This window comes from Daucus carota, chromosome 9, assembly GCF_001625215.2.
Source record: "Daucus carota subsp. sativus chromosome 9, DH1 v3.0, whole genome shotgun sequence".
Lineage (NCBI taxonomy): Eukaryota > Viridiplantae > Streptophyta > Magnoliopsida > Apiales > Apiaceae > Daucus > Daucus carota.
The window spans coordinates 5,387,337-5,396,377 of NC_030389.2; the positions used below are offsets into that span (position 1 = coordinate 5,387,337).

Sequence of the window (9,041 nt, forward strand, 5' to 3'; positions counted from 1 at the left end):
GTATTTTATTATAATATAATAGAATATATTATATATTTGAGATCTGTTGTTCCAAATATTCTTTTTTTCCTGTTAAATTATTTTTTATCATCAGAAATAAATATTTTTCTGTTTTTTATTTTTTATTTATCCAAAATGATTTTCAGATTATATATTTTAGAAAACTGTATTTAAAAACGCTAAACAACATATCTACTTCCTGGAAAAAACTTTTTCATATTTAAAAATATTAAACAGTGTTTTAGTTATGAAATCAAACACCCACTTATTCTCTCAAAAAATACTAATAAAAATTAAAATGTTCCACGGGCCCTTGTCAATAAACATAATGCAGAGTGGTAGTTTTAGGTTTAATCACTTGACTTGAAAAATACAATATTTTAAATGTTGGGTTGAATACAGGGTGATGATAGAATAATTCCACAAAGTCAAAGTATGATACATGTCTTTCAGCATTCGTGGTCTAATCACAGAACGCAATAATCTTTTGTATTTGCACGAAAAAAAGATTATAATCAGTCATATAAAACAAATATAAGGAAAATATGAACTATGAGAATGTTTAAAATCTTATGTAATATGGATATTACATTAAAGATCTTTCTTTTTGTTCACCCCACTCATAATCAACCTACTACAACCTGAATCATAGATCAACCCCACTAAACTTGCTACTAATAATAATTTTGCAGGACACTAAATCAGAAAAACAATTAAAATAACATTCAGAAGAAACACACCAGTTCGCAACAGAAATATACGTTTCATAACAACAGTTTTTCCCGTCTAAAAATCTTATTCTAATTAAAATCTAGTTTTTAAATAAATGCCAAATCAAATTATAATCCTGAATTCTTTCATTTTCGATGTTTTAATAAAAGAATAGAATATAAGGTTTTTTCACAAGTACCCATGTCTCAAAAGATTTTTGCAAAAATACTGCATCTTTTTTCTAAAAATGTTGCAAATATATGATTTTCCAGTTTTTTTACAAAAATATCTTTTTCTGAAACTTTGTTTGTATAGATATTGTTTGAAATGGTGTTTTTACGGATTGCTCAAATAAAAATTAAATTATATGACAACTCCAAGCACTACAAGAAAAAACACTAAAAGCCACCAAACAAAAGCGACCGAAAGTAATAAAAGCGACCCCCTTAGAAGCTACCACCCCTTTTCGGTCGCTTTTAGCTAAAAGCGACCCCTTTCGGTCGCTTTTAGTTAAAAGCGACCGCATTTAGGTGGTCGCTTTTATGCATTTTTCTTGTAGTGAAGACACCACACACAGCTAGAATACATCCACATAATCCTATGTTAACCCCTCTGTTTTTAATTTCATTTATCTCATTGATAGTGTTTGGATCAAAATATATGTTTGATAGCCTCATCAACTTTCTATAACCTCTAAAAAATATGAGATGCCATCTAAATTTTGTGTTAAGGTAACGAACAAGTCAAAGAAAACAAGTTGCAACTTCTTGTGCAGTAGTATATATGAAACATTCACTTCAAAACTGGTGAAAGTTTCAATGATACTTAATTGTAGAAGTCAAAAGTTGCTAGGTCTAAAGATATATGAAAGGATATATTAGTTTAAGATACAAATCTAAAAAAGTCACTACAAGAAAAACGGCTATTTTCAACCGGTCTCTATCTAAACAATGTAAACCCATGATAGTTTCACTAAGACATTCTTAATATTTCAAAGATTACAATCTTGATGAACTCTATGCAATTCCGAAGACTTATAAATTTAAAATAAAAAAGATGAAGAGATTGAAATTGACTATAAAAAGACAAGTCTTTTGCTTTAGTTGTCAGCAGTAAAGATGGTTAATATGATGAGGTGAAGATGCAACCTCCTAAAACTAAACCGTGCAACAATGTTTGTAAAGGTAGGACATATGCTAGCAACTGGGAAAGGCTTCGATCCAAGATGAACTAGATGTGAGCTTGATGAGAACTTGAATTTTTCATTTAAAATTCTTTCTAAGCAAATATTCAATGCAGCTGCCCTTAAGCAATTTAAGATGGACAAGAGCATCTCCAATAAGAATTTTGACATGCAGAAAGATATCACAAATTTCCTGCTGTTACATGCAGGATATAAAATATGTTTCATTAATGTTATTTTGTGAAGTGTCTACTTAAAAGGACGGTGATTATAAAAAATCTTTGAAAATATGTTACCCTATATAACTATATTTGTCATAAGTATATATATTTCTATTTTACACCCGGTTGAATGTATTCATTCCTACAAACATTAGTTTTATATTTTTTTTTTCATTTGGTTTTCATGACCTTTTCTTCTTAACTTCATCTTTCATATCACTTTATTGGAATAAATGAAGTTACCAAAACTCGCACAACTTCTCAGTTGAGAAAAAAACATGTTTTATTTTTAATGCATCACTAAATTGACTTAATATATATGTCATAAGTATATATATTTCTATTTTACACCCGGTTGAATGTATTCATTCCTACACACATTAGTTTTATATTTTTTTTCATTTGGTTTTCATGACCTTTTCTTCTTAACTTCATCTTTCATATCACTTTATTGGAATAAATGAAGTTACCAAAACTCGCACAACTTCTCAGTTCAGAAAAAAACATGTTTTATTTTTAATGCATCACTAAATTGACTTAATATATATGACTTGGTTTACAAATAACTCAGAGGACTCCCACTACACCAATTCTGCCCAAATAAGACGGATATCTTACGACGAAAAAGACGGGACGTAAAATTTACGACGAAAAACCAATATTCGTCATATGTTCTCGTCAATAATTATGACGTACCAACCTTCCGTCGTATGATTCGCTTGAATTCAGGCACGACTTAATAAAATATGATAAATCTTTTCCCGCGTAAAAAAATCGTCGTAACGAACCGTCTACCAGAAATTCAATGCGTAATCTCAGCATTCAACGCGTATTTTTGAACAACTCCAGCGTGTCCGCTTAATTATCCTCATTAAGCCACTTACTTGATGTCACAAAAAGGATAACGGTAACCCCAAGTAGTCTTTTCTTCGCCAACTTGCCCGTCATAAGTTAACATATCTACCTAATTAACGACAAAAAATAAATGAACCGTCGTAAGTTCCCATAATTATATAATTATAGCTTTTAAAAAAGGAAAATAAATGAGAATGATAAGTTTTAATTTTCCGTCGTAATTAAACCGTCATAAGTTAACATATCTACATAATTAAATACAAAAAATAAATGAAAATCAAATGATTTTCATTTCTGTCGTAATTACGCCGTCGTAAGTTCATTTAATTATATAATTATGTCTGTTATAAAAACGGAAAATAAATGAGAATGATAAGTTTTAATTTTCCATCGTAATTAAACCGTCGTAAGTTAACAAATCTACCTAATTAAAGACAAAAATAAATGAAATAAAACGGTTTTCATTTCCGTCGTAATTACGTCGTCGTAAGTTCATATAATTATATAATGGTACTTAGTTTTAGAAACGGAAAATAAATGAGAATGATAAATTTAATTTTCCTGTCGTAATGAAATCGTCGTAAGTTAACATATTTAGCTAATTAAAGACAAAAAATAAATGAAAATAAAATGGTTTTCATTTCCGTCGTAATTACGACGTCGTAAGTTCATATAATTATATCTGTATAAAAACGAAAAATAAATGAGAATGATAAATTTTATTTTTCCGTCATAATTAAACCATCATAAGTTTACCTAACTCATCAACTCCCACCTTCCCGCATTTAAATCAAACGGCAAGATATTAATTTTTTAGGCAGAACTTATGATGGACATGATAATTCTGTCGTAACTTACCATATATGATATAACAAATTACAATCATCACTTGCATCAATCGTTCTTGCAAGTATTTATTTTCTATCTTCTCCATTTAAATTGTAGAAATTTTGATCTTCTATATTTTATTTAGATAAATATAATTTTTTAATATTTATATGTGTGTTTGGGGTCCACATGATAAACATATGACGAAATATTTCATCGAAGATTACAGTCCTGTGGCTGAACTAACAACGGAATATTTCGTCATATATTGTCGGTGATGATTAAGCAGTGGGGTCCACACTGAAAAAATGACGGATTTTTTCGTCATATGCTGTAGTTGATAAATTGAGCAGCGGGGTGCACGTGGCTGCATTTACGACATTTTTTTCTATTCATAAATATTTAGGGCCCACGATGTAAATACGACAGATTTGTTCGTCATATATTGTGGTTTGATAAAATTGAGCAGTGGGGTCCACGTGGCTGACCTTACGACGGAAGTGAAACTTGCGATACAATTTAAATTACCGACCATTTTTTTTAACTTCAGATGCCATCAAAAACAACGGAAAAGTTCCGTCGTCAATGGTTCTAATACGACGGAAAAGGCGGAAAAAATCTGTTGTAAATGGCCAGAATTGGTGTATTGTCCAATAGATAGATCTAAACACTTATTAATACAAGCACAGACATATACAATGCCTCACTTGTCTAAGCCATCAAACTGTTATTCTGATGTAGACACTCGGAGTGGATGAAATCCCAGTTTAAGAGTAGCTTCCCAAATTTTGTCCATGCTAAACATCATGTCACCGCATTCATGAACATTCCATCCTTCTAATGCATGGACGATTCCAGCTATACGCCATGCACTAATCACCCTTCGTGGCAACCAATTCTGCGACTCAAAATTTTCAGTAACTTAGAAGTATAAAGTAATTCACAAGAAATTTTCACTACTTATTTAGATACAAGAAGATACTTGTTTGCATTTAAAAATTTATACCTCACAGGAATCTAAATTCTCGAAATTCCTTGGAGCAGACATTGCGGGAGTGTTGCAGTAGAAGCAATCTCTGCGCAATTTTTTTGGAGGAAACAGTGAGAAAGGAATGAACAATGTTCCCTTTGAGGCCTTAACTTGTTCGGTTTCTTGCAATTTATCTCCAACTAACCATATCTGAAAAATTCAGAGGGCAAAAGCTAAGCAGCTCCATTATTTAAATGTCATAATATAGAAGAGATCATTAGAATTAACCTGGGATACAAGCATGTGTTTTTATTGATATTACTACTAGATACATTCCGAAATTACCTGTTGAGAGCAACCTTTTGAAAGAATTAGGTTGTTTCGAGTCTCAGGACCACATAATTCTCTAAGCCTTCTAAAATCAGATCCGCCAGAAATGGATACCTAGTGCAGAGTTTGTTCATTGTGTTAGAACCAAGATTCTATCAGGTCAAGATTTGGTTTTACAAAGAGAATTACATACTTGGACACCTCTCCGACACAATGCCACGGCCACAAAATTGGAAACCTTTGATGAGTTCCCTTTAATAGCAACTTGATTTGTTCCTTCTGGAATGCTATTCAAGACAACAGCAGCTGCTAGGCTACTGCCATCAACTAACTTTACTTTTAACTTAGGATTCCTTCTTATGAAAAGCTCACCATTTCGGTTCATCTCCTCTCCCTGAAACATTTGGTTAGATTATTTGAAATATGTATATACTAAAAAAAAAAACACGACAAAACCGACCGTCCAAAATGGTCGGTTATGTCTTTTAACGTAAAACGGCGTCGTGCCCCATCTGTAATTTAATGCCATATATTCATTTTTCAAATAAATAAATATATTTTATAACAGATATAATTAAAACCAATAGCAAGAAAAAAATATATAATTAAAACCGACCGAAAAAGGTTGGTTTGGTTATAGACCCAAAACGGCATTGTTAGATAAAACATATTATTAAAAAATTGCTTGAAGATATCCAACAAACACTTTACCGACCAAGAAGTTGGTCGGTCATGTCCTGGACACGTCAACACTAAAACCGACCAACTCCGACCGGCCGGGTTAGGTCAGTCAAAGTCTTGCCATCAACGCAGAACGACGTGCGTAAAACCGACCGACTTTAGTCCGTCGATTTTATCCCGACATTTTTTCTTGTCGGTCGGTTTTATGCAATCAGTTTTGTCATGTTTTTTTAGTAATATATCGATCATCGTTTTGATTTATCACAAGAGTTATTAGATACCAAATAATATTTAATAAGGTAAATAACAATTACATCATCTTAATCTCATCCCCGGAAGGAACCTTAAGTAAAAGAAAAACTCACCTGATTAAGAAGGCCCAAAGTTAAAACCATAGCTCCTTTTCTCTCAGCTTCACTATAGCTTTTTCAATCATACCGTTGATATGCTCTCTTTGCTTGGGTGAAGAGTACTGCAATAAGCATGCCAATTAAATTTACTAGTTAATTTTCAACATAATAAAGTGTACTCGACAACAAAATCGGGGATTTAAACATACATGTATATTGTATCGGGGAATAGCCCATGTTTGTAACTTTAAATTTTCAAAAATGTTTCTCTCAGTCACAAATGCTCGACTATGAAACCATGTAACCATCATAGACCACCATGTCACAGGCCACATCAAGTACTTCATGTACCACTGTGAAGCAGTCTGGGGTTTTGATGCCCAGGAGGCGAATCCAAGCCGAAGATGATAGATGGATTCTGATGTTGTTAGATGTGTTAAATGTACAACATCGGGAGACTCCCCTTCTCTTTTAAGTGAAGATTCATATACTGTGTTGGTAGATTTATCCATGGTGCCATAAACATAGTCATAGAAAGGCATGAAAAGAGAGTAATTGGCTCGAAATTGTGTGTGATGCAGAGAATGGTAGCTGCTCAAAAACCATACAAACCAATATGTTAACAAAGAAACGAGTATAATTAGTATTATTGTCACAAGTAGAGGAAGGGAGACGTACGAGGGTGTGTACATGATGTACATGAGAGGAGGGAAGATGGTGAAGAGCTTCCTAGGAATAAGCTCAAAGTTGCAGTGCCCCAAATTGTTCATCAAATCAATGTAAGTAACATAACCAAAGAATGAAACAATGGAGCCTGTCCCCGTCAGTGCCACCATTATCATTGGTATGAAAAACAGGATAAAGTACGATATAATTTCTGCAAATGGATGAATCACAGCTGCACACACACGCACAAACAAATATACTTGTAAGTTCAAATAGAGAACATTTCAAACTTGTCATTTACATATAATTTAAATACTCAGGCACACGTGCAAGTTCTCGGTGTGTGCAAACATGGACCTCTTATAAACAGGTAAAAGATAAATAAGATCAAGAAATGTACATGGAGAGAGACGTACATGTAATAGGTTCGGTAACAATAGAGGAATGATGATGAGAATGATAGCGAGAGTAGAGGTAGTGGTGGTGTAAAGCTCTGTGAAGCCAGTAGTAGAAAAATTCCACAGGTCCAGCATGAAGCAACATCGAGATAAGTATACCATCAGTCCTCCATAGAGGCAGATTAGCTCCTCCCTTTACAGTCAAATTTCCCAGATAAAAGAATATCCCGGTCAACAAGATTTGATCATCCCTGTTTTAGAGTATTTATATGTAGTATCAATATATAACTAAAGAACACTAAAAGTACACTTTCTCAGAGACTTATTCATCGGCCTTTATTATAAAAAGATTAGTATGATAAATAATAAAAAGTGCCCTTTTAACGCTGGGGTGTGTACCGATGAGACCTCGATATTTTATCTCGGCCGATTCAACCCTTGAAGTATCCGATATGTTTCGGTTAGCCCTCATGCCGGTATAAAGCCGAAAGACGATATATAACGGAGGGTAAACTTGATAATTACTATTAAAGATAAAGGTTGCTCGTTCATTTTAACCCCTAAAGATTACATGATCTTTCTTTTAACCCATAGAAAATACATTAAAATATATCAGATGTTCCTTTTAACTCTTAATGTTTTTTAAACCTCACGAGAGTAAAATGTCATGATTGTCCATCCGTTATATACCGTTTGTTGGCACTATAGCGGTATGAAGTGCTAATCGGAACATATCGGATACTTGGAACGTTGAATCGACCGAGTTAAAATCGGCCGAGTTAAAATATTGAGGTCATATCGGTACACACCCCAAAACATTGAGAGTTAAAAATGCCAAATAAAAATTCAAGATGAAAGATAGAAGTACCAGTTACTCTCTCTATCAACTTGCTCAAATTCGATAGTTCTGTCAAGAATTCGGTTGTCCCCTTTGGCGGTTTTGTAGCGAGAAAGGGAAATCCAGATCTGATTGTGAAGCACTCTCGACAGAAGAAACGGCAATATAAGAAAATTAGTCAAGTCTCTTCCATTCTCATCGTTTGTTAGGTACGAGTATATGCTGTGAGCCACGAACGGTGCAACAACCACATACTGCAATTTATTCATATCAGATATGTGAAATGAAATGAATCATCAGTACGTTAAACAAGAAAGAGCAGTACGTTATGCATAGAAGACTTGATTCCTTGCAATGCATGAACAGTGTAGTTGTTATGTTGCAAAGAAATGAAACTTAAGTACTCTACTGGAGAAAAGACGTACAGAGGTTATATAAACTACACACGCAAAGTAACATGCTGATCGAGAGAGAGAGAGGGAGGGAGAGAGTGAGGGAAAGGGAGAGAGATAGAGTGAGGGAGAGAGTGAGGGAGAGGGAGAGAGAGAGATGGAGAGAGGGATGATAGGGAGAGGGGGGGAGAGAGAGGGAGGGAGAGGGAGAGAGAGAGATAGAGAGAGAGAGAGAACCTTGTAGTTTCCAAGGGGTGTCCATGGCCAATCAGTCAGAATGCCTGGGTTAGTAGCCATACTCTTCTTTCGTGTTTGTTTCTTGTCTATTTAGTTTGTGCTTCATTTATATAGAGGCGCACATACATTATTGATACAGGGAAAATTGTCTAAATTTATTGGGTGACCCAAACATATAGTATTATCCTATTACAGGAGTATTATCATAATAGGAAAAGATGAGAGTTGATATACTATAACAAAATTTGCAACAAATCATGTAACAAATTTCAAAAATCTCCAACTAAGATAGTTGATGAATGATGACCTTTATTTTTTATAAGGGAAGTCTGAATCGAAGGGCAGCAGAGGACCCAGGGCCGCTTAAATGTAAGAGCGGTT

The 9,041-nt window shown here is 33.8% G+C and overlaps 1 pseudogene; it reads right to left on the minus strand.

The window, feature by feature from the left end:
• Nucleotides 1–4,418: 4,418 nt before the first annotated feature.
• On the minus strand, nucleotides 4,419–8,803 carry LOC108201782 (very-long-chain aldehyde decarbonylase CER1-like; annotated as a pseudogene).
• Between the last annotated feature and the right edge of the window lie 238 nt (nucleotides 8,804–9,041).